Genomic DNA, 26852 nt, shown 5'->3' with positions numbered 1-26852 from the left:
AAAATGAGTAAGGGACTTGACATAATTTTGATGCAGCGTGTTTGTTTCTTTCCAGTCACACATACATGCGTTTTTGGAGTTATTTTTTAATAAGTTAGAATTCATGGATTATTTGCGCCGAAAAAAACGGGATTTGTGCGCCATTCTGCCCGCAAATCCCCATTTGTTAAACAGGGATTTGCGGGCAGAATGGCGCACAAATCCCGTTTTTTTTTTTCGGCGCAAAGAATACATGAATCAGGGCAATTGTCTAAACACCACTAAGGCTTCCATTCAATGGCTAGCAGGAACTTCACACAATTTACAACATGCAAAGATGCAAAGATAAGAGGGAGTTGGTATCTTCATTTATAATTGTCCCAAAAAATCCCCTGGGTGTATGGTTTTTGTTCCCTCTGATCCATAAAGGGATAATACCCTCCTTATCTCCACCTCAGTGCTGGGGAGTCCCAGTTCCAGGTTTATAGCCTGAATGGGGGTGCGGGACACACTGCAGAACACCCTTCTAGATTTTCCCCTCAATAAAATTCAACCGCTCCAGCTTATGTTTAAGGTATGTTTCTAATCCATACATCAGTGTAGGTATAATATTAGCTGTATAGGCCTTCCTAACAAGACAAGCTTGCTGAAAGTTTTATAAAACTTTTAATAAAAAGCATTCTAGCTACTGCTTTACCAGCCACGTACGAATGGACTTTGGCTTGGGTCTTCTTATCTGTGCTCAAAGCACCCATATGTTTAAACTCATTCGTCATTTTAAGGCTGAAGGTGCCCCATCACCAATTACAATCGTGCATTTATAGAGCTTTGGAGACCCACTTGAGTTTGGTCCACTATAGTAACATCGACCAAATAAGCCATACAACTCTTTTTCCGCTTTCCAATTTTTGGTGGAAAATGATTAACCTTAGAAATATCTTGATCAAAATCAGAGTGGAACCTGTTCATCCTTTATCTAATAATAATGTGATATTTATATAACACTTTGAACCAACGCGCTTTACATAGCACATATTTACATACATCATTAATTTTTCCTCCTATAGGTTTGCTGCACATAGAACTTTAAACACCAAGTTATTTGTCTGCTATAAAAGAAATATGTATGTTCTAGATGCATCAATGCAAGTAACTTTATTTGTAAACATTGCGAAAACTCTGTCAACAGCAATTTGTAAATTATTTTGCAAGGAAAAACTAAGAAGGTCTGATAAACTGTGATCACTTAAAACAGAAACAATGGAAAATACCACCAGAATTCACAAAACATAAACACTAACAACAGGAAGCCCTACCTATATTGTGGGCAACAGCATTATGAAAGTGTTTTTGTCTGCATTGCAAGTGTAGTATTCTATGGGCACCAGCATCATGAAAGTGTATGCCAGCATTGCCACTGTAAAATATTCTGAGTTTGATCAGCACAGGACAGAGAAAAGAGCTTTGGTTTCAATAAAGGTGTATTGTGGCAGTTAAAATGTTTAGTCCTACTCAGGAAGAACTACAATATAAAACTTCAGTAATAGCAAGAGGATGAATTCAATTTGTTTCTAATGGCTCATTGGGAATCACAGTGCGGCTTCCCGCCCAAGACCACTAGATCACATTGACTAGCAGTTCTGGGGGGTTTAAGCCTAGGCTTCATATCCTTAACTTTGCAGTCTCCATTTGATGGGTCTGTAGGCCATAAGTGCAATCAAATGCAAGGCTTTGCTGGTGATATGAGCTGGGTAATAATAGTGGCCAACAAACCCCAGAAGCTCTGCAAAGGGCCATTTCCTCAAGGGAGTCTTGAGGCTTTACTTCCACCTTCTCCCTGCTCCTGTTCTCTGGATCCTAACAATGTTCCCCTACAGCCTGTCTCTTCTTTCCTCCTTGATGGGTCACCACATTCTCATACCTATGGGGTAACTGTGATGCATTCTATCCCCTCATCTCCAGCATCTATTTCCTCATACATCTCCTCAATACTCTACCACATGCTCCTACCACCACCCTCTTCGGGCTCACTATTGATTGAGCAGGCCTGCCTCTGGCCTTCCACCAACTCTCCTTTAAGGATTATATGAACCTCCTCTGGACACTTAAGTACAGCTTAGCTATTTTCTCCTGTACCTCCTTCCAACTCCACATGCAGTTGCTTTAGCCTCCTTCCTCTCTTCCCCGATCTCTGACTGATATTTCTCTCTTACCTTCTCCCTTGCGCAAGTATTTCCTCCAATCTCCATCTGATATTTCCCACCAACCTCCTGCCTTCCATGAATGCCTCCTTCAATGTTCCTCCTGTCCTCCTTTGTGTTTTCTCTCTCGCCATCCAATTCCATATTTCATAAAATTCCATCTTTCCTTTAGATCTCCTCTAATCATCTACTGGTGTTTCCTTCAAACCACCTCTCCCATTTCATCTCCCTGTGTCTTCTAGCCTCTACTTCCAAACACATGTTCCTGTCATTTTCCTTCTCCTTTCGTCCTTCTCCTTCTGCTCTGCTTCTGCCTCCCACCTTGTGTCTCCGATTCTGTTTGCCACCAACCCACTCCACATCTCAGCCCCCAACTCCTCTCTCCACCAAACCCTCCAGAAACCCAGTTGCTTTCTTTGGGCCTAGCCACTCCCCTGAGGCCTTCTCATGTGCAAGTGTCGGATGATTTGTGTAGTGCGTGGTTTGATGCAGTGGGAATTGAAGATCTGATTCACTTGTGGGTAATCACTAAATGCTGTGATAACAGCATCTTGGATTGAGCATTGCTGAGGTCCATCCACCATTTTGGACTTCATGGATTTTCTTGGATGCTGCCATGTGCACCTGCCTTGAGTAATACTCTTGTGCTGGGTTACTTCCATGTTTCCACTGGCTACATGCGATTTTAACAAATTAAATTACAGAGAATGAATTTACAGCAAAACTTGAATAATGAAAAAAATATCATTTTTGTTCTTTTTTTATTTGGGGGGGTCCCTCCAAACCCCAATTTCCCCGTGCATTTATACCCACACCAAACACTCCCGACCTGTTTTAACCCCTTGCCCCACCCACCATATATGTATATTTTTTTAGCGATATTTTTACATTGTAAATGTCTTCGTTGTAAATCCATTCACTGTTTTTTATTCTCTATTATCTCTGGATACCGTTTCCACTATGCAGACTGCTGCTGTTTGGTTTGGCATTCCATTGGGTTGCACAGTAAACCATGCAGCCAGAGTCACCAGCCTGGGTTGCCTTTGGTTGTCTCGAACTATAACAGGGGTTTGACTTACAGTGCGGTCATGAGTCCAGGTTAAAGGGGAAGCCAACACTTGGGTATAATTCTGATGACACCACTTTGCCACAGCCCTGGTGAGAGGTGGAGTGGTCTGGCCGATGTCCCATATACCACCTCCTCCTGACCTAGCATCACAGATTAGTTGCCCCCCATGACCACCCCATCCATCACCCCGGGGCATGTGCAGCGATCTTTGTCACAAAGGGAGGTCCAATGAGCCAAGGAGGGAGTTTTGAGATGTTATAGGAGTGGAGGAAAGGATAGTAGATTTTTTTATCAGTATGCTTTAGTGCATAATTCTTTTTGTAAGCAAATCTTTAAGTGTAGGATGTTAATTTGTGGTAGGAGTTCTTGCTTTTAAATAATGCATCATTTCAACATAAAAGAGCCAGGAGTGCCAGGAGGATAGCCCAGGGGCAGGGCATTTGTCTTGGAAACAAGACAATGCAGAGCAACACAGGTTTGAATCCCGGTCTTGTGTTTAGAGACTGATGCCTGGTATTAAGTACGTTGTATAAGATTAATTCATTAATTGAAAGAGATAAGTGAGTCCTTATGTGCTGTCATTCGCAATCTTGCTACAGGAGAGTCCTCCAGCACTGAGAACATGGTCGATGTGAGAGCAGTAGCAAAACAAAAGAGATGATGGCTGGAAGGTTTAGAATACATCTTAACCTCTGGCATTGCTCTGGGCAACCCTCCAGACCATTGTTCTTCAGCCAGACAAGGCATTACAGAAGGGGAAAGACCATATGTAAATCAGGCTCGGTCCCACCCCAATGGGGCAGTCCAGCCTGAATTGCTAGGTCACATCCCTTCTGCACGAGACCACAAGCATCCCCAGACATGTTTCGGCCTCATGGGGCCTTTTCAGTGTTGAATAGATTGGGTCTCTAGGCCCAGCAGGCACAGGACACACGTCTGGGCATAACCGTTCCATTCGGGGTGACAATAGCAAAAGAGGTGGTGGCTGGAAGGTTTAGAATAAATCTTAACCTCTGGCATTGCTCTGGGCAAACCTGCAGACAACCGTTCTTCACCTGACTTTCAAGCCATTACACAAGGGGAAAGACCATATGTAAATTAGGCTCGGTCCCACCCCAAAGGGGCAGTCCAGCCCGCACTGCTAGGTCACATCCATTATTCATGAGACCACCATCATTTTAATATCTTCTCTGGAACATTTCACCTTCACAAGAACTCTACCTACAAAAGACCCCCTTTTTCTGAGACGAAGCTTTGTGACTCTTGGGTACAAGTCTGCACTCTGCATAGGAATTGGACTTCTAAAGTTAGGGTATATTTCTTGTGACTTGGTTCCATTCTACTGCATCATTACTTACCCTCCATTTTGTTGAATAAGTAATTGAATGAATTTGTAAGAACGTAAGGTGACTGTAGATATGTTTATAATTGAGAGCTGTGTAATATTATCACCTGCTTTTTTCATTATCTAGTGTGTGTTTTGGCCTAGAATAAATATAGTATTTGTATACTTAACTTTTTGAATTGAATTGTGGTGTACTTCATTGGGTGTAGAAAAGAGAAGAGGTTCCACATGGGAGCCCTCCCGTGCCCTGCACACTGTTACTATCCCATCCTCAGACGATTAACCAATCTCTTGTTATCTTTCATAAATTATCAATGCAAAAAACACACTGGTTATTCATTTGTTTTAAATAAGAAACACAGAAATGTAATGTGTGAACAATTTCATCAAGCAAGATGCATATACAAAGTCCAAAGTAAACGGCTGATGCGTTTCGAGATCACAATCTCTTCTTCTTGAGCCAAAGTTGAACTGTAAAACAACAATGTAAATGAAAAACCTATAAGAATGCTACCTTACGAGCAAGCACATAGAAAATAAGAATAGCACAATCTGGTATTGAAATCACTATGTTGATCACAATTGATAACAAACATGCTACATCATGAGAGTAACCACATCATCTCCCCACTGGGAACATGGGGAACAGGTGCCTACTAGATAGCATATGTGGTATTTGAAAAAACACAAACTGATGTTAAAGATCTACAAGTTGAATGCCTTTTGTAGCCTCAAGGAACACCATAAGTAGGGGGTCAGGACCTATAGCCTTAAACCATTTACATCCCTCCAGACCTTGGTAATGATTCATGGATTATTTGTGCCAAAATAAACGGGATTTGTGTGCCATTCTGCCCGCAAATCCCTGTTTAACAAAAGGGGATTTGCGGGCAGAATGGTGCACAAATCCCATTTGTTTCGGCGCAAATAATCCATGAATCAGGGCCCTTGTTCCTACGGATAATGGATGCAGGTAAGTTAACCATGTGTGGAACCCAAATTATATTACTATATCATAGTCCTAGATATATAGCCTTGCTTCTAACCCTGTATTGCTAGGATAAGCATCACTGTGTCTATATAAATAGAGAAATAGCTTTGCATAAGTATGAGCATACTTTCAATAGTGTACGTGGAGATTGTTCTCATGGAGGTGTGTAAATTCTGTGTTCACAAAAGGGTGACTATCCAGTCTTGGGACGCAAGACCCTACCAAAAATAGAGAAGGTGGATGCATATTAGTTAAAGACTCATTGGATATGGGAGGTATCTATATTATATCAAATAAAGATACTAGGCCTCACCAGATAAGAGCGGAATGATCTTCTATTCCAGAAGTACGCTCATAAGAACTGCTTGCGGCTGTATCACACCAGGACAACCCTCTGGCCAATTCCTACGGGTCAGTCGTGTAAGCAAACATGCTCATGATCTGTGAAAAATAATAGTGACGCTGAAACAACTCCAATGATTTATCACTTGCTCAAAAACATACATAAGATAAGTGAAAATAGAAAAATGCATGGGTTTAAGTAATGCAAACTCACCACTAACTTGGTCAAAAATAGAGTATGTCGTTGCGGTGCACTGCATGCCCATCTACTCTAGATGTTAAGCCGTACGTACGTCTCAGGGAGATCCTACAAAAGACCCCCTTTTTCTGAGACAAAGCTTTGTGACTCTTGGGTACAAGTCTGCACTCTGCATAGGAATTGGACTTCTAAAGTTAGGGTATATTTCTTGTGACTTGGTTCCATTCTACTGCATCATTACTTACCCTCCATTTTGTTGAATAAGTAATTGAATGCATTTGTAAGAACGGAAGGTGACTGTATATATGTTTATAATTGAGAGCTGTGTAATATTATCACCTGCTTTTTCATTTTCTAGTGTGTGTTTTGGCCCTAGAATAAATATAGTATTTGTATACTTACCTGTTTAAATTGAATTGTGGTGTACTTCATTGGGTGGTCTCATTGTGGTCCGCTCACACTCTCCTTAGAATAGCCTTGACTGCTCACCTCTGCTATCTTGACTGGGTGTTGACTAATCTCTCAGAGTTAGCCTGTTCACTATAACAAGTGTGGCCTCCTAAAATCTGTCCAGATTCTACAAATCCATCTTAATATGGGCACAGCCTGTTTTCTGGTTCGGAGTGCTCCAAATGCTGAACAACACTAAATGCTGGGGATCTGACCCATTGAGGCCAGTCTCAGAACAGATATTTGCTAGTGTATTCTCAATTATGCCATTTTGTCTTTCCAGTGCCCCTGCTGACTGAGAATTGTGGGAGCAGTAGACATGATACTGAATGTTGAGGGAAGTAGACAGCTCCTTTTTTATCTGAATGGTAAAGTCACTATTTATACTGAGAACTATCCGAGACCTTAGCAGAAAGTCCTAGAGCAGTGGTTTCACTACTGAAACAGTACCCGTTCTCCAACATGGATAAGCTTCTATCCATCCAGAAAATATATCCAGGACCACAAGTACTTACTGTAGGAAATTACAATTGGGTAAATGGCTAAAGTCCACCTGAAGGTGGACATAAGGACGATAGGGTGGTGAATGTGCTCAGTGGGTAGTTGGCATTGCTTTCCCTGCATTATTCTGGAGACAAATTGCATGCTGTCTACAATAATCCTGGGCCAATGCTGTAAACTCACAGGGAAAATTAATATTTATTCAATTTTGGGATCATCCCCCTTTGCACATCCACATGTGGATGTGCTTATCCATGATGTGTTCTAATCAAGTGAGAAATATTTGGTGCCACTAAACATCCCAGTTCACGTCTCCACAGAGAGTCCTCATTAAAGTAGCATCCTTTACGTAGTCAACAGTCTTCCTCAATTGTGGAAGCAGCTTCCTGTATCTTCCCCAGCTCCTCAAATTTCAGGGGCAGATTATGTTTCTTTTTAATCGATATAATGATTTCAGCCAGAGTGTTGGCAGCAGCTGCAAACTTCGGGGTAGGGTATGCACAGTCTTTGCCTTAGCTTCCGGCGCAGCCAATTGCATACACTTGTGTTGAGCTCTCTTCTCCATAGTTTCAACCCAGTCTTGCTGCCACCATTTTTTTAAAACTAGATTTCGGTTGCTTTGTAGCATGATGTTGTCTGTGTTCAATTATGTTATTATCTCTACACAGCGTGTTACCCATTCATACAGCACTGAATCCTTCTTGCAGCTGTCCTCTATATTTAGGATGTTAAATTGTGGAGGAGTATCAGTGCAAATCAGTTTTCCATTTGTATTATGTGTGTTCCATGTTACTCTTGCATCTATAGGTATGAGCCCCAGTTCATACCTGATGCACGCAGTTGGTGTCCCTTTTTGGTAACTGTAATAATTTACAGCAGAACACGTTTTTGCACGCGGCCCTAGCCAAATAGGGACACCCCATAGCGGCTTCGGATCCATGGATCAGGGCTGGCACAACTTTGACTTTATAAAAAATCCACAACAGGTTTTAGAGTAAACTTGCCAAATCTTTTGTTTAACATGTAACCTTGCGCTGCAAGCTGTTTGCATTTAGACTTTTGGGCGAAAGGTAAGTCATTGATGTTACAGTTGATAGTCATGCCCAGATATTGCGTCTGGTTAACACATTTTAGACTTTTGTTGTTTAGTTTCCTCTGATATTGTTTTTTACTTATTAAATGTTTTCCCTTTGGTTCCTGTAGCACAAAGAGTACTGATTTGTCAGGATTCATTTTTAATCCATTAGCAACTACATATTTCTGCAGGGCAGACAATTTACACTGGTGGCCAATCAGGGTTACGTCCATGATGACTAAATCGTCTGTGTATGGCATCCACCTTCTGTGCTTTCTGTGGATTTTTGGCGCAAACTCATTTACATCACTCAGAGTTTCCCCAAGGGCAGAGATGAACAGGTTGAATATGATGCTCGCCAATGGACATCCCTGCTTCACGCCCCTAGCAGTTCTTATCAGGCGGACAAGGATCCTTCTTGATAAAGCCGAATTTGGATCTCTGTTTCGGAATGTAGTTCTTTAATCACCATGACAAGGCTTGCAGGGCACTTTCAATGTAGTAACTTCGTCTACACACTGTCAAAGGCGTGGGCCAAATCAATGAAGGCCAGGTAGATTTTTGTTCCATGCTTTATTGCCTCCATTTTAAGCAGATTAACCACCAACAGATTTAGTCCACAACCCACGCTCTTGACAAACCCAGTCTGTCTCAGATCGAAATTACTAGACGTATTTATCCAATCGCCAGTTGTCATTGCACTTGGGTGGCAAAAAAAGTCGCCACCACGTCTAGTAGCGTAATCGGTCTGTAATTTTTGGGGTCTGTTCTTAAGTCCTTTTTAAAAACAGGTACAACAATTGCTCTTTTCCACGATGCTGGTATTACTCGATCTTTCAATATGGTTTTTAACAATATGTGGTAGAACTTTGCCCATTCACCTGGATGTTGTTTTAATATTTTGTTAGTAAGCCCGTCTGGTCCGGGGACCCGAGAAACACTAATTTGCTTGATGTTGTTCAAAATATCTTCTTCGCTGATGACAATGTCCCACTGTTGGGAGTTTGGGGAGCCCTGGTTCTTTAGTGGGACCATTTTTCAAGAATAAATTGGTGTAATGAGTGGTCCACTGTGGTTCTGATACCATGTTGCACAAAGTGGCTTGTTGCAGAGCCTCAGTGTTGTTAATGATTGACCAAAAGTCTTGTGAGCTTTTTCGTGCCAAGGTGTCAAGTATCTGCTCTGCATTTCGCTGTTCCATTGTCAAATTATGCAAAATTATCCAGTTTTTATATTTCATTTTCGCATTTTTTTTTCCAGCAAAACGATAAGGGCTCTGATGGTTTTTCTTAGTTCTCGCTTCATTTTCACAATTCCGACGTCAAAGACATGCTTTTTCTTGAATCTCAACTTATTCGATCCCTGACATGTTTCTGTGTATTGGTCCAGCAATGCACAGTACACAGTTTTGTTACAGATATCAGCATTTGTTCCATCCTCTAGAATTTTTATGATGTTGTTGATCTTATTTGGATTAAATTTCAGTCTGTTTCGACCTGGCTCGACACTAAAGTCTTGCTTGCAGGTCCCTATATTATAGCTTGCTGTTCCTCGAAAGATGATTTCTATGAGGTTATGGTCACTCTGGGGCGTGTTAACGACTCCTAATCTAGTTACTTTCTGTGCCATTTTCTCAGATGCAGGGAAGTTGTCAAGGATAGATTTATGTGGTCCTCGACACCACAGTGCCCGTGGCGGGATGTCACCTGGCATATTTCCATTGAGTACAAGCATGTTTCAGCACTCCATTCCTTGCATCCATTTTGCCTTAGTTTGATGTGGATTTATTTTTCTTTATTTCTGCGAACTGGCCCCAATTCAATACACTCCATGTTCAGATCTGCACATACGATGATGTTTGGATTTAATTCTGTGGTCATTGTGCTGTCAATTATGTCACATAATTCATCAACAAAAAACAGGCCTCCAACCACCCGGTGTTGCCAATATAAATTAACAGCATGTCATTTTTCGCTTACAACTCTTGTCTCGACCAGAAGATCAATTGCAGTTACTTGTATACATGGTGAAAAGTTCTGAGAATGCAGTATCCAGCATCCACTTTGTTTCGTTATTAACGTTAACAAGCTTGCCATCGGTCCACCCTTTTTTTGCACGATGGCCGGATTGATTGCAATTTCGTAACACAGGGCAGGGTAATGTAACCACATTTCTTGAAGACACAGAATGTCCGGGGATTTTAGTGACTGAGATGTGTTATGAAAAAGATGGGCAAATCCTCTGGTATTCCATGAGTCCATCAGTATTGATGTTTCTGAAAGATTCGGTTTACGTTAGCTGCAATGATTACGATTCAAGGCACTAGCAATCCAGCCCACTTATCATTTTCATTGCATTCTGCGTAGTGTTCTAGGTTGTCGCCCCAAAGTTCTCCTTTTTATTATTGATTTACAAAACAGAATTTAATTAGTGGAATAAACTATGTATTGACACTCAACCCAATGCTTACAGGGCTGGATTACACAGATTATTTTAGCTCATTTTACAGAGATGCATTTGGGCACAGGTAGCATAAACAAGTGTTTTAAGAAACCATGCTTTCATCATCATGTTTGAGAGTGGCAGTGCCGGCACCTAACGTGGGCACAATCATGAAAGTGTTTTAGACTGCTAATAGCTATACATGCATACATTTGGGAACAGGCTGCTCTAAAAAATGTTTTATATGGTGATCTTGGCATATATTTTGGGTAATGTGCTTTTACAGTAGCAATGCTGAAATACTGTACATAAAATACTAGGGACACCATCATGAAATTGTTTTACAGTGGCAGCATTGGCAAATATCTGGGCACAAGCAGAATGAAAAAGTGTTTCTCAGGGTATGCCGGTAAATATTGCTGAAACAGACATCTTGAACATGTGTTTTACAGAGGTAGTGACGGCATAAATGGTGGGTACCAACATGAAAGGCCTTACCATGACAATGCTGGCATATATTTGGGTACAGGCAGTATTACAAAGTGTTTTATAGGACAAACAATAATGGCTTATATTGTGCACACATGAATCATGAACATGTACTTTACAGTGACAATACTGTTATACATTGTGGGCACAGGTATCACAAATAGTGTGCGCAATATTTCTGTGTACAGTTGATGACCCAACATCCATCTATTAGATTTTTTCTAGGTGTTACCCTACAGAGCTGGTTGTAAATTACATGGCTTCTACCCATTTTGTTTTTAGAAATTGTGCTATAAAATGCACTATTTTAATCCACTGTTTCGAAAACGGTCTAAGCGGAAGCCCCTCTCCCTACTCCCCAGTCTTCCTACATTAGTTTGGCTACAATCAGCCCTCAAGGCAAGGGGTGTATTGGCCACTTTTACTCTCTAAAAATAGGCAAATACTCCCAAGAAATAAAAATAGGGAGTAAAAATACTCCCCAAAAAAATAGGAAACTGGCATGTAGAACCATGTGCCCCTGCTTTCACCCACACATAACTTTGGATATGTTTGCCAGTAGTACCACAGGAAGAAATTACTATTATGGGTGACTGATTCGAAGCAGTAAACATGTATCTTTCAATGTGTATGAATAACTTGGTGCAAAGAAACAATTATGACACACACATTTCTGCTTTCCAATTAAAAAAAATGTACTCATTGGGAATTGGACTTTCATGTTTGCTCCCTAAATAATCATTTTACTCCCAACTTTAAAACATAGGGAGTAAAATACTACAACTTCCACATTTTATCTGGAACACTGGCTACAATGTTATGCTTGGTCACTCAAACTTATTAGGGGAAATATCAATGAAGTTCCAGTTTATCCTTCTCATAAGGACAGCCAAGCAGCAACATGCTAGATAAACGTCAGGCAGAGCAGGGCACGAGATTAAGATTGGATAAGAAGAAGCTACTAGCAGCTCCTGGATATCCAGCAGTAACCAGTCACCAGGAGCTATCACGGGGAACGAGGAGCTAGTACATAGTGGTATGCAAATCTAACTTCCACATAAAATGCAAACATGTAATTGTATCCATTTTTTTAAAAAAAACCTCATGATTTAAACGTCATATAGATGTGGCCTAATGTTTGTTAATACGTGATTACAAATGCACAGAGTTAAAGCCACAATGTTGTGTTTGTTTGGCATCAGTTGGCCGGGGAGCCAAAAGTAGCTACTGTTAACTGTTGGTTTTAAGCTAACTAGACTCTTTTAGGCTATAAACAGGAGCTAAATGTCTCCCAGCTCCCCTCAATTTCGAACCATGCAGGGTGAGCTAAAACGTGATCATAGTTAAGCTTTCTGTTGAATTCTGGCATGGATGACACAGGTGTTCAAACCTCTAAAGTCAATGCATTTAGTACCACTGAACTGGGTAACATTATCCCCATTGTTACGGTGGGAGGGGTCTTGCATACAGCCCTAAATTAAAATATGATATTAGTAATACCAATCCTTAGTTTTGTAGAGCTTGTTACAAGAAGATATACATATAATGTGTTAAATTTCACATCATGCCAGATTTCTTTAGCTTCTAAGTGCTGTCAGGAAAGGTGTTAATACTACACACAACGCATTGGCACTTTTGGAATAGACGTTGCCAGCTGCATGAAGATGGCTCACCAATTATTGTTGTTCCCTTAATGATATAATTACGAATAGTTTGGGGGTTACTCACCTGGGATCACCTGAAAAATGTCTCATTAAAACGTATCTGACTGACATCCCAGCTGCCAAACAGTTAACCACACTGTGGCTGCAGCAGCCTCGGGCACAATTGCGTAGATAGAACAAAAATACAAAAATAGTCATCGCGAGGTGAGCGCAAAGACAAAAGGGAAGTCTAGGGGAAAGTACCCCGTTATATCGGGCAGGAAGATGCGCAGACCACGTGATGCCTTGTGGGTAATTCGTTATCTGAAAGCACCTATGTTTGCTCTAACAATCAAGTGTAGGGCTTTAATTTGCACATGGAGCGGTACAATGAGCATGTCGGATTATATTTCAGGCCCAGTTTCAAATGTAACCAGAATGAATGTTCTACAGGGTATTGAGACATGAAACGTGCTTTGCCCAACACCCCACTTTGGCGTATTTAGTACAGGCATGGTTTATATAATTCCTATTTCGTTTGCTTCCTCTATTACCTTCCATTGGCATTTACAGAGCACGGTTTTAGTTCGGAAATACGTACAGTTGATTAAAGACCAGGATGCCAACTCAATATTTCCTGGTTCTTTGTGACTAAGTGCCCCTGGATCACTCTCTCTACTGTGGTCACCCGAGCACGCAGGCGTACAATAATACCAACCGTTCGGAAAGTCACAGCGAAGAGTCACCTTAAGTGAAACCATGCGATGTTTCGTTTCAGAGTTGGCCCTGTCCTGGAAGCGATATCCTGGGCGGGTCTGAGTCAGAGTCCCGAGAATGCCCCTGCTCGGTGAATCACGCTTCCGCCTGGAAATTACGGCACTTCCTCCTCATCAACGAACTTGGGTTCGCCTCCTGCAGGTCCTACCACCGTGGTTTTAATATGGAGCTCAAGTTCAAGGCACATTTTTTCCAAGATCCGCGGGGCGCTCCATCTCTTTCCGAATGCGAAGATATATACAGTGAGTCAGCGAATGAATGACAAACTGAAAAAAATATGAATGGCACAAAAGGACAAGATGATGGCAAGATATGGGTGAATACAATTAAGAACCGCCCTCGTGTGCTACATTCCTAAAGCTGACTGTGCAACATATACTGCAAAAGGGCACCGTTGCTGCTGTCATTGTGACTGTTACTGGCGCGTGAAAGTTTGACTCATGCAAAGGAAAGGAAATGCGTAATGGAGACGGCCAGCCGCAGAATCTCGGTGCCCCATGTCCCGTTTAACAGCGCCTGTCATGAAAACAAACGAACAAAAAAGATCTGTATCCCATTGAAGTGCAGACCTGCCTATACTTAAAAAATACCTGAGATTCGTGCAAGCCTCGCAGCAGCACATATAAGTACTGTAATAAGAATAAATAAAATCTATTCAGGGAAAAGCAGGACTAACAAACTTATTATTAGAACTCTGTAGATAATAGCAACAGTGTACACAGACAGAACACAAACGCATGGTAAGGTGAGGAAAGATTTTTTTTAATGGGTCTTCACGAACTACACCTTTTCACAGTTCTCTCCGTGTGGTCCATCCCCATGCCCCCGGCCGGTCACCAATGAAGATTACCCCTGGTTACTGCTCAGGGAGTCTTGATTCTATTAAAGACTAGGAGGCAAGCATTATTCAGCAGTTTTAACAAACAAAAGGAAAAAAACTGAAAAAGTCTTTCATCACTCTTTTTTCTTTCTTATAAAAACCACATTTCCCACTGTCTTTGTAGTCCATGACAGTGCTAGTCCAGTCTATGTACCACTTCCTGTCTGTGGACTCCTCCTCTTCTTTGGATGTTCTGAACTGCACCCTCGCTGTAACTTCACTTTACGGAACGTCCAACTTCAACTTCTGGCTTTCAACTGCCGCCAGGAGTCAAGTCCTAAAAATGTAAGTGGCGGGCCTCATCAACAAACGTAAAGGGATGTGATGTCACCAGGAATTAGCATATCAAGGTGAAATATGCACATTTCATTAAATTAGCTTTGCATAACCACCCATAATGAGCAGGACAAATGTCATTTGCCTTTCAAAAAATCAACACACACACAAAACCAAGACAGGATGTTTCCTTCTAATAGTGTTTTTGAAAACATTAAAATGTGTGCATGGTATAAACTCCAAGAACCAATACAAATGTTTTCCCTGGGACTTGCAGTACCGAAATGGGATATTTGCCCTTTAGTTTGTTATTTTTTATCAGGGTATGTAGTGCAGTGGTGAAGTGTCCGACCTACAAACCTGACGACTTGATCCCGGGGTCTGCTTTAATTCATAAATTCAAAGAGGACATGCAATGTTTCTCTTTTAGCTGGGGGGGGGCTGAGTCCACCCTCTGAATAAAGTGGGGGGATGCCGCCCCCCCGTGTGTACCCTCGACTTGAGCCCTGACTGCCACGATCTCGCTTCCACTCGGCTGAGCCTCTTTGCTCCCTCTCTAGGATCGGCGGTCGACTCCATCTCGCATCTCAATTACTCTTCTGGTCATTTCCTATGGAGCATTCAAGTTATACATTAGGGTGGAGTCCGTGTACTGCTATTCTAGTCTATCCATATATACATTTATTTATGGTTTATACAGTACATGCATAGGGTGGGAAGTTAATGCGCGCTTCCTAGTCTTTAATAGAATCTTCATTCTATTTCAAGACTGGGGGCAAGCATTATGCTTGTTCAAAGCTTCCCATCACTGTTATTGCCAATCCTTGAATTGGCTTGAAATAAAATGTTTTAAATGTATTATCGCAGGCCCAGTCTGCCGCTTGCATAATATCTTGCAGTTACACCTGCAGAGAATGCTTTTGATGCCATGGCCCCTCTTTCAGAATGAGCCCTATATTTCTGCGAATCGATGCCTGCTAACTGCATCACCTCTTGCACTCATCTGTCTATTGTGGCCATTCCTACTGCTTGGAAAGACTTCCTGCGCGCTATTAGCAATTGCGCGATGCCGGCTGGCCTAAGCTCTGCAGTCCTATCTTTATATTCCCTAGTACATGCCGCTACACACCATTTTTGGTTACCCAGCAGGTAGGGGTAGAAAATAGTTGTGGAACTGGTCTTCATCCTTTTCACTATCATAAATGTTACTGCAGTTCTTCTGTGCTCCATTTCCTCCCTGTCTCCAGCAAGCCGCACCTCACTCCCCAGCCTATGCGTCTGGCATCTGATTCCACAGCTAGGTCGGGTTGCTCTCTGAATAGGGCCCGCCCATTACAGGCGTCATATTCTTCAACCACCACTCTAGTTCTGTGACGCAATCTTGGTCTAGGGGTACTAACTGGTGATATCTCAGACCCTGTTGTAGGTGTCTGATATTCAGTCTCTGGAGGGCTCAATAATGCAAGGGTCCTGGGAACATGGGCTGGATGGATGATGCTAGCAGACCTACTATTCTCGCTAGGACCCTGAGAGATATTGTCGGTTTGCTCAGGCAAGCCCTGATTTCTTTCTTGATGTCCCAGATCTTCCTGGCCGGCAACTCTAATGTCGCTTTCTTGGTATCTGGAGTAACTGGAGGCACAGTCCTGTAAGTGGGAGGATTAAGGGCTTAGTAAATTATGAAACAAGGGGGGGCGCCCTGCCACATATATTTTTATATTCACAATAATTCATGTACATTTTTGTTTTTTTTCCTTCTAGAAAGGAGGCTTTTATTATTTAGCCCATTAGCAACCTAGACATGCATGACTCCATGTCTACTGGTATCTTCATGCAGATCTAATAACACTGTACTGAATCAAGGTCACAAAACATTTATTATTTAGCTTGCAAACTTATTTTTTGACAATTATTTCATTGTTTTTTCTGTTTGACTTTTCTTTTGTCATTATTCATTTGTCATTAATCATACAATACATCAAATAGTGCAAATGCATATACAAAAGGGTTACCATACATGTTTAAACATCACACATATAGGTACCATTATAGTGCAACATAAATAATCACATCTAAAAGTGTATTTGCAACTTTATTAATTCTGGTTGCTATTGGGAGAGTGCTTAATGTCAGACTCCTCTCTCTTGACCTCTCTGAGGTCAAACTGCCAGACAGAAGGGTGACCTAACCATAGGTCTACGTCAAGGGGTGAATCAATTGGTCTTGTAGGGACAGCTAGGCACCTAAAGTGCTGCATCCAAGGACGTTTCGGCTGTTCAATCGAATTGCATTGTTTTGAATTGCCGAAACTGTCCGCTCCATCTGAAGGCTAGGAACGGACGAAAATCTTTCTGCTCTGGGACTGTGAAATAGGCATCTTTCAGATCTATTCTTGTCAGCCAATCTCCTTCTCTCAGGGTATCTCTCATTTGGTGTATTCCCTCTATTTTGAAATGGCGGTATACAATCCAGCTGTTCAGATCCTTCAAGTTTATGACCGGTTGCACCTTCTCTTTCCTGTGGACTAGAAACATATTGCTCATGAATTTCGGGTCTGTCTTGCAACGCTCTATGGCTCTCTTCTGCTCAAAGCTGTCTTAGCTCGAAGTGCAAGGTTTCTTCCTCTGCTTGTGCTAAGCGTACCTTGTGCGGCTTGTCGACCTGCACTGGTTCCTGCACAAACTCTAGCTGTAGCCCTCTGACTGTCTGCATCACCCATGCATCTCTGGAAAGCATGTGCCAGTTCTGCCAATATTACTGTGTTCTCCCCCTCTTGGTGGGTAATTGAACATTCTCACCTGAGCCAGAGCCTTGGCCTCGACCTGGCACTCTGTCCCTGTGACCTTTTCGCAACCGTCCTCTGCTGGGGAAGAAGGAGTATTGCTGCTTGTTTTCCCAGTATTAGGCTCTGTTGCTGTTGTGAGGTATTTTACCTCCCTGGAAGCGACCGGCAGCTCGACCTCAATAGTGGCTGGTCCTGGCAAAAACTCTGCCTAGAAAGATTTTTCAAATAGATGCTTGCGCCTTCTCGGGGGACGTGTAGGTTCCCACAAATATCCCCATTTCTTTGCAGAAAGTCTCTCCGAAGAAGAGACCATGTGCTGCTTCTCCTGCTTCATATGTTGCTAGATCTCCTAGCTTTGTATCTATTTTTAGTAGGAGCCTTCTTCTCCTTTCTGAGTATATTGCGCAATTTGCATTCCCCAGCAAGCACACTGCTTTCTGTGTGCAATTCAAATTCAGCAGGACTTCTGGGTCCACTTCCTCTCCGGTGTCTCTGGCTCGCTCAGCCAGATCCATTATCTTGGCTAACGGACCTGTGAGGTCTAGCACTTTTTCTTGACAGCTCCTCCAGGATCTGTCTATGCCTTTGCGTGGATCTTTGTTTTTTTTAGTAACGAACGCCAGCATCTTAGGGTCTAGCTCTGGCGTTTCTGCTATTTTGCCTGGAAGGTCTGGTCGAAGGCATTCCGCTCTCATACGCTCCCTTATTTCTTTGTACAGCATTTATCTGAGCCTTAGGGCCAGGCATTTTGTCACCCTGGGAGAGGGTTGGCAGTCTGAAGACCTGGGATTTCTAATGTCTTCTGGCTCAAACATGTCCTTCATTTCCTCCTGTTCATCTTCTAAAGGCTTCTCTTTATGGGCTGTTTTACCTACCCCAGAGCTTCTCCCACTCTTCCTGTGCTCTCTCTTCCTCTTCTTGTGAGTATAGATTAGCTTCTGGCGACTCCTCTTCTGAGTTTGGGTCCTCATTTAGCATTTTAACTTCCCCTGGTGGGGGGACGTGAGGCTTGGCACTGCTGATCTTTGCATGAAAGCTTCTCTCAACTTTCCGAACGCGTCATCTGCCATTGGGGCTTCTCTGTCTGCCCTGTAAGTACAACCTGCGGGGTAGGCAGAAGATTTCCTCTTGCAGGTCATTGTACTCGCCTTAAGACCTTTCTCAGAGGTCCCTGTGGGCGTGCTTCTGGTAGTTTCAGTGCTCTTGCAGGGTTTTCTATGGATGGATTCTAGGGTTGCCAGTCTGTCTTGCAAAGGTTTCACCCCTTGAGCCACTGCATCGACCAACAAGCTTCCCAGCACCTCTTTAACGCTGGAAGCCAGGTCCTGTGCCTGCTTCTCTTCACTCCATTCAAACTCAGACATATTTGTGTGGTGGGTGTTGTGTGCCTGGATACCTGTTACTGTAGATTTATGTGCACGCCCACTGCCGCGCTGTGTCAGATGCGTCTATATATATATATTTTATTATTATTCTTTTCTTTCTTTTTCTTTTCTTATATTTTACTTGTGGCTAGCACCTTTTGTTCTTTTGCCCTCTCAGTGGCTGACTCCCTTCACCTCCGTGTTGCTCTTCGGTTCTCAGCTTAATGGGAGGTGTATTTCTTTAAATCAGTCTGCCTCCCGAGCCGCTTGTACAGCTGGTCTTCCCAGCATGGAACGCTCGGTTTGCATAGTTGTGCATTGCTGGGCTTGCCATCCTCACTCTTTAATAGGCAGTCACCGCCAGGCCCGGGCCGTTACAACGTTCTACTGGTGTCGCAATGCCGGGTCAACTATGCTTTCCAGCTCACGATGGCTCCTCCGGCCCAAAGGAGGGGGCCGGAGCGCTCCTTCTGTGGCATACGAGTGCTCCGGTCCACCTCTGCGAGGGTGGGGGCTGGAGCACTGTGGTGTGATGAGGGAGAGCGGGCCCCCGGGCGTGTCGGATATGTGACATGGGGCACGTTCCATTCACGCTGTCTTTCAGTTCATCGCGAGACCCTCTGACTCTGAGGATCTTTGCTAAAGAGGCACGCTGCGCACTCTGCTTCCTACGAGCTAATCTGTAAGTCTATCCCCATATATACCTACGTTATTTGGGGTATTCACTATCTACTTCTGTTCGGTAGCATATCCTCGCTACAGTACAATCTGCCAAAGGTAATCTTTCGTTTCTGTAACTTAAATCCAAATATTTATGGTACAATAGAACATTTATTATGAGCTCAAGAAAAAGGGTACTTATCTGATGAAGAGTAGGAAAAGAAGAGGAGGAGTCCACAGACAGGAAGTGGTACATAGATGGACTAGCACTGGGAAATGTAGTTTTTATAAGAAAGAAAAAGGATTGATGAGAGACTTTTTCAGTTTTCTCCTTTTTGTTTGTTGAAACTGCTGAAGAGTAAATATTAAAGAAGTTGAAGCATAATGCTTGTCTCCAGTCTTGACATAGAATACAAAAACAAATAAAGACATTAAGGAGGGTGTTGGATGCGCGCTTACGCGCCCTGGAGGGCTGGACTGAAAGCCTTGATCGGGACTGATGTTGCACCCTGGGAGAGCTGCATCAATATCGGTCTTGCTGGCTTCTAAGTCGGTAGTTGGAAACTGGGTGTTCGAACCATGCCGCACCAGGCAACACCAGCGGTGGGGCCCACAGCCACTTCAATTTGAAGCTCCCACCTGGGGGGAGAAAAGTGGAAAGGTCCCCTGCAGCCTGGTGGACATTCACGCTTCCCGCCTGGGGTAGAGAGTGCGGCGAAGCCTGAGCTGCAGCCACATCACATGGTGAAGTCTTCCGACTGGTGGATAAGTAGTGCAGCGTGGCTGTTACCTCTGTAGCACCAATTAACTCGCGCCTGGTGGAGAGAAAGCTGCGCTCACCACCAAGGGAAAGAAAAAGCATGGCATTTTCCCGCCCGGGAGCAGGAGTGGCGCAGCGCCACCATAAAGACATTAGTCCACCACCTGAGGGGAGCAATGAAATTGCCTGCCACTGCGGTATGACATGCAGCGCCAAAATAAAGTGAGTGGTTTCTCCCACCTTGGCAAGTGAGGAGCATGGCCTCCGCCGCACATAGAAAAAAAAGGTTTTTGGATTCTGCCGCCTAGGGGAGAAAAGCAGCTCACCGCCACGTGTCGAGCTGCACAGTGGGCATTGATATAATCCCACCTGGGAGTGAGTGAAGTGGCTTGCTGCCACCATAAATGTTGGAGGCTCCGCCAGGGGAGAGCGAGCAGCTGGCCTGGTGGAGAGGAAGCTGACATGCTGCCATCAAGGAGTGATGAGTAAGTCTCCTGCCTTAGGGAGAGTGAGTTACGCGCATGCCAGAAAATAAGGACACATACTCCTGCCTGGGAGAGAAGAGCAGCCAATGTTGCCCCACCTAAAGGACATACTCCTGCCAGGAGGAGAAGAGCAGCCACTGCTGCTCCATCAATAGGACTCGCTTCTGTCTGGGGGAGAGCAGGCGGCCCATCGCGCCATATGGGCATCAGGTTTTCCTGCCTGTGGGAGAGCAGGCAACCCATGCTGCCACAAGGACAATGTGTACTCCTGACTGGGGGAGGGCAAGTAGCCCATGCCGCCACATGGACAATATGTACTCCTGCCTGGGGGAGAACAGGCGGCCCATGCCGCAACAGCGCCACAGGCCCTTGCCTGGCGCACCAGCCAGAGGAACACCCTGGCCCAATGGATAACGGAAGCAGGCGCTCCTGTCAGAGGGAGAGGCGCACTGCCTAAAGCAATGCACTCCTGTCTAGTGGAGAGGTGTGCTGCCTAAAGCAACTCCTGATTGGAGGAGAAGCTCGAAAAAGAAGAGCAGCTCGGCAAGACCCAGGATCGCAGTGGCTTTTGCAGGAAGTCACCAACGTGACTCTGCCTATCCTAGCGGCTAACGGGTCAGGAGCAGGTCATGCAGTGCGGAACATCCCCAACACTCAATGGGAGTAGAGCAGTACGGCAAGAACCAGTGCTGCAGTGTATACCCTGGAGCCCAGGAAAGTGAGTGAAAAACTCCCACTTGGAAGGGAGCCCACAGATGGCACGACATGGATCGATGCCTATCCTGCATCCAAGCTCCTAGAGCTACATCCACCTGGAAGGGAGCCCACAGAGAGCACCACATGGACCGCTGCCTGTTCTGCACCTCAAGCTACTCCCACCTGGAAGGGAGCCCGCAGTTGGTGCGACATGGACCGCTGCCCATCCTGCACCCAAGCACCACAACTCCCTGCCAAAAAGCTGGCATGACTGTGGCTCTCCCCGATGAGAGTGCTTGTGCGGTCGGGCAGAAGATGAGCATGAAAGCGAGCCTGGACCAAACAAGCTGCCGTCAGCACCTGCCTCGGAGAGAAGAACAGAGCGGTAACAACTGGTGCCGCCACGGTTTCACGCAAGCCACTAAAGTGACTGCCTATACTTGTGGCCAACGAGCCAGAAGCAGAGCACACAGCAGGGTACGTCCCTGCCACCACCAACACCCAAGAACGGTGCGCAAGCTCTGCAGCCGCAGTGGCCGTACACCAGAGGAGAGCATGGAGTGCTCATGCGGCCAGGCAGAAAGCAGGCCAGGAAGAGCTCCTGACTGGAGAGTCTAGCCATGACATTGCCGTCGCTGCCGCCATTGCAACGCAACTGCCATCTGTGAAGCAGAGGGAAGACCTGGGCACTGCATGGCCCTGATCGCTGCAAGTGCCAACTCCTGCAGCAGGGAGCCTGAACAGGGTAGCAAGTAAGAACTCTCACCTGGAGGGGTACCCTGGGCACGGGTCTGCCCACTGCCATCCAGCAGTTCCTCACATGGTGAGGGAAGGAATGAGAGTATCCTTCCGTGGCCCCTATCTGCAAGGGGGAAAAGAAGCCCCAAAGACACCAGACTATGGTCTGCAACAAAGGGACAGATACCACTCAGGCCCGCTGGAGGGCCAACCTACAGCAGACGGGCCAGTCACATGGTGGCAAGAGGACAGCCGATGTGTCCACCCCGTGCCCCGGGGCACAGCTTTGCCGGCTAGTGGAGCACTTTCCACCGTGGGCAAGCTGACACAGAGGGACTGCCCTGAGCCCATCTGCCGATGTGACCCCGGTATTCCCGGTGCGGCTTTTTCGGCCAGCGGGCCAACCCAATTCCATGTTGGACTAGTAAAGTTTGTAGTAACCAAGTATATAGGCGTGTTACATCCCAATGTATATATGTGCCCAAGTGTATACCAGACCAAGGAGATATGTTGGTAATGCAGTGACACTGCAAAAGTAATATGTGTGTAAAGTAGTCCCGGTAGAACAGCTTGACATCAATGCTGGCTAGAACTGCAAGCAGAAAAGGGAGTTAGCATCACCCATCACAAGACAATTAACTTAACCGCCCCACACCTGGTAGTGCACCCTTGTAGCAAGTGTGTACAGTAGCATGCCTAACTAAGAATGTATATGTCTGTGTTCCAAGATGACACACAAGTCGGTGTGAGATTTTGCAGTTGTTGGAACAGATATCATCTTAAACGTTCATCATTTGTTTGTCTTTACCCTTGGCATGGGATGTTGTAACATGTGCACGCGAGCCATGACTCGTGCACATTCACATGTTGGGGCACACACTTTAGTTACTTGCCCACATAAGCTCTATTTGGTAGGAATATATGTTAATGCCTCTATTGCATACTGGTAATCTTCATTATTCCTAGTCCTACTCTCCCACATCATAGTACTTACTTCTGAGGCCCAGCCTCCCCTCCAGGAACCTTTTTTTTATTTGGAGGTATACGTCTTGTCAAATTTCCCCAAGAGGCTCAAAGGGAGGACCTTGTTGAAAGGTTAACACTAAAGGCAGATCCCATGGAGGAAGGTCCTTATAAGAGCAGGACCAAGAGGAAGCAAGACTTTTAAGGAATTTCCTGCCACAGATTCCCCTTCCATTTTTCTTTCCTGGTTCCCCTTAAGAGCCGTAATGGCCTCCGACTCTGAGAGCAGAGTGGAAACTGCCATCCCTTTTTCAAACCCTTCCTGGAGAAACTGGATCCCAGGACGGTGACCGCAAGGAAGAGGAGACGTTTCCGATCCCCTACACAACTTTCACCCAGTGCCTCTCATAGGCTTACAAGGTTGACACCTGGCATGAAGGATAGTGTCAGCCACCTAATGAGAAAACCCTTGCTCAGTCACCCTAGTCCTTTCAATTTCCAAACTGCCCACTGTACCTTGTGTGCCCCAAACCCTTGAACTGTTTGTAGAGTGCAAGATCACCTCAGGATATTCCATGGCTTCTGACACTGAATATCCAGAACAGAAGGAAACCACCCTCTAGGGCCAAAAGCATGCCACTAAGATGAAAGTTGCCTGCTCCTCCTGATCTTTTGCACCACCCTGGAGATGAGGGTAATGGGAGGGAAGGCATACAGTAGACCCTGTGGTAATTCCTGATTCAGGGCCACTGCCCCCAGGCACCCACGGCCCGGAAACCTGAAGCAAAAATCTGGACCTTCACTGTGGAGGGGGAGGCAAAGAGCTCCATTAACGAGGACCCATGCCTGTGACAGATCTCAGAGAAAGTCCTGTCTGATAGAACCAAATCCTGAGGAGAGAGGAACCTCCTGCTGAGGTGATCCACCTCGATATTCTCAACCTCTCTGATATGGACCATTACCAGAGAAGTTCATCAGAGCATTGTAAATGGGCAAAAGTTCCTTCTAATGGGAAGATCTGAGAAAGTCCTACTGACGCCACTTTTCCTGCACTGTAAAGGACCCTAGAGTAGCCCCCCATCCAAGACTTTTAGCATCTGTAATAAAGATGGTCTTCATGGGGTTCTCTAACCGAATACCCCTTCTGACATTCTCGTCAAACACCCACCACTCCAGATCCTGTTGTGAGTCCCGGGTCACCAGGATCCAGGCTTCATAGGCCTGAGAGGCAGGGATCCAGTGAGTGAGGAGATGTGAGATTATGGGCCTCAGCTGAAGACGAACCCTGGGAACCAGGAAGATGCAAGAGAACATGTACCCCAGAACCACCAGCAGTTGTCTCATAGAGACGCCACAGTTTCCTAAAAACATTGAACAGGGCCTTCTTGAGAGTAAGAACCTTCTCTGGAGGTAAGAGGACCTTCCCCTGTCTGGTGCAGATCTGGGCCCCTATGAATATCAGGTCTTAAGAAGGAGACAACTGTGACTTCTGACAATTTATCAGGAACCCCTGTTCTTGAAGAGCCTGACAGACCAGATGATGATGGTTCTGAGCCCTCCCGTGAGAGATGCCTTGATAATGTAAGGAAATATTTGGATGCCTTGCAAATGAAGGGGAGTCACTATCATTGTAAACACCCTCAAAGTTGCCTTCAACCCAAAGGGGAGAACCAGGAATTGAAAATGACTGCCCCCCACAACCTTCGGAGATATTTCCGCTAAGAGGGTTGTATGGCCAAATGGTAATCGGCGTCCTGGGGATCCACGGACACCAATCAATCTCCTTTCCAAACGCGATGCGGTACTTCCAGAAAGGTCCCATCTCGTAAGCTCCCCCTTCACAAACTTGTTCAGGCCTTTCAAGTCCAGGATTAGTCTGGATTTCTCTGAGGGTTTAAAGACCATGAACACACAGGAGTAGAACCTCTACCCTTGTTGGTTCAGAGACACTCTCCTGATCACCCTCTTTTCCAGAAATTCCTCTAAGGCATTGCTTATATCCCTCCATTTCACTAAATCCTTTGGAAGAGGAGTCATGCTCAGGTATGACTGCACAGGAGAGGGGGAAGAAATTCCACTTGATAACCCTTCTGCATAGTCCACAGAAACCAGGCCTCTGAGGACCGCTCGTCCCATATTGGAAATAATTGCCAGAGTCTTCCACCCACCGGCCTGATGTGATTGTCAGCACTTCTGTGATTGTGCTGCAGGCTATGTGGCTTTTCGACAGGATCACAGCCCTAGTGATTTCTTAAAGAATGTGGATCTGTTCCCAGAGAAGGCAGGCTGGGGTCTGGAACAGGAAGACATCTTTCTTGTAGAAGAGGAAGATTTACATGGAAGTTTGTCTGCATATTTATCCGCACAGCAAACCTTGTGTACCTTTCTTCCAAGGTATCAGCAAACAGTTTATTCCCTGCAAATGGAATTTCAAAGCCATGGACGTCTGTCTTCCAATCTGTAATATGAATGTTGCGCCTAAACGTAACACAAGCTAATATTGCTATGGCTGTTCTTGTGTACTTTTCTTCCAAGGTATCACCAAACAGTTTATTCCCTGCAAATGGAATTTTCAAAGCCATGGACTTCTGCGAACCGTCTGTCTTCCAATCTGTAATATGAATGTTGCGCCTGGCCGAAACACAAGCTCCTATTGCTATGGCTGTTCTTCGTACCCTATCTTAGGATAAGTCAGCTATACTTACTTCTGCGTGTCTGCCAAAATAGGTGCACAATTGTCTCCTTCCTCGACATCTTTCTTAAAGTTCTTAAAGCCTCCAATCACTGCCTGAGCTGTGCAAAACCCATACATGTTTGTCCTGAGAGTTATATGTACCCCTGAATAGACTTTCTTCAGGGCAGAGTTATCCTTTCAATAAACTGGATCCTGGACCGCTGCCTCAGCCGACAAAGAGGACCACCGCACATGGTTGGCCAGGATGTCATCAACCTCGATATGTTGGGTGTCCTGACCCACGTTTGAGCTATCATGCTGCAATATTTGGTGCTGTGGGCTTAGAAAATCCAAGATGGCCAAAAAGCCCACATGTGCGCCAGAATCCAGGAGAACCACGCAGTTTGTGCGTACACCAAAATGGCTGCCTAACTTGCCACCCACCAGTGCGAGCATGATGGGCCATGGTGCCATGTGTGGAATGGGTGCCAAAGGTAAAACAGCAGCGCCTGTTAGCTTAAAAATGCTTTAGAATTACCTTTGGTTTCTCTGAATGCCAGCTCAAAATGCCTATTTTCAAACATTGCAACAGATCCAAAAATCTCACTGAACACCAGCGGACATCTGGCAGAATGAAGTATGTGTGCATACAAAATCTGGGAAGATGAAGAGCCCAAAATAATGTTCATAACAAAACTGGCTGAGCTATGCATGTCAACAGCCTAACTGAACCTGAATTAAAACCACCAAAATCGAAATGTTTAAATTAACTGAGTGACCTACTTTTGAGTGTCATATAGTTTGTAACTGTTAAAATGTCATAGTTTTGAACTTAGAATCAGCATTCTAGCTGCATATGTAAAAATTGTATTGACTTAAACTGGGGAACAAAAAGTGAGATTTTAGCTGAAACCTGGCTTAAGGAAACTGGAATTCTGCCAGACAGCTACCCCTGACAGGAGTGGGGGCTTGCCCAGCCAATGCATTCCCAGGCCTGGCTGCATTCTGTTGCCCCTGCCAAAAGGAGGTCACACATTCTCTGATTGAATAACCAGGGGAATGCAAGAA

The 26852-nt window shown here is 44.7% G+C and overlaps 1 long non-coding RNA gene across 1 annotated transcript; it reads right to left on the bottom strand.

Moving 5' to 3' along the window:
* Window positions 1-1119: 1119 nt before the first annotated feature.
* On the bottom strand, window positions 1120-13711 carry LOC138526122 (uncharacterized). The gene is made up of 3 exons (XR_011283496.1): window positions 13445-13711; window positions 5899-6026; window positions 1120-5065 (listed from the first exon to the last, which is right to left on the bottom strand). It is a non-coding gene; the product is annotated as an uncharacterized lncRNA (long non-coding RNA).
* Window positions 13712-26852: the final 13141 nt, after the last annotated feature.

This window comes from Ambystoma mexicanum, chromosome 7p (assembly GCF_040938575.1).
Source record: "Ambystoma mexicanum isolate Mex_15411 chromosome 7p, UKY_AmexF1_1, whole genome shotgun sequence".
NCBI classification, from domain to species: domain Eukaryota; kingdom Metazoa; phylum Chordata; class Amphibia; order Caudata; family Ambystomatidae; genus Ambystoma; species Ambystoma mexicanum.
This window is presented reverse-complemented; position numbering and strand designations above follow the sequence as displayed.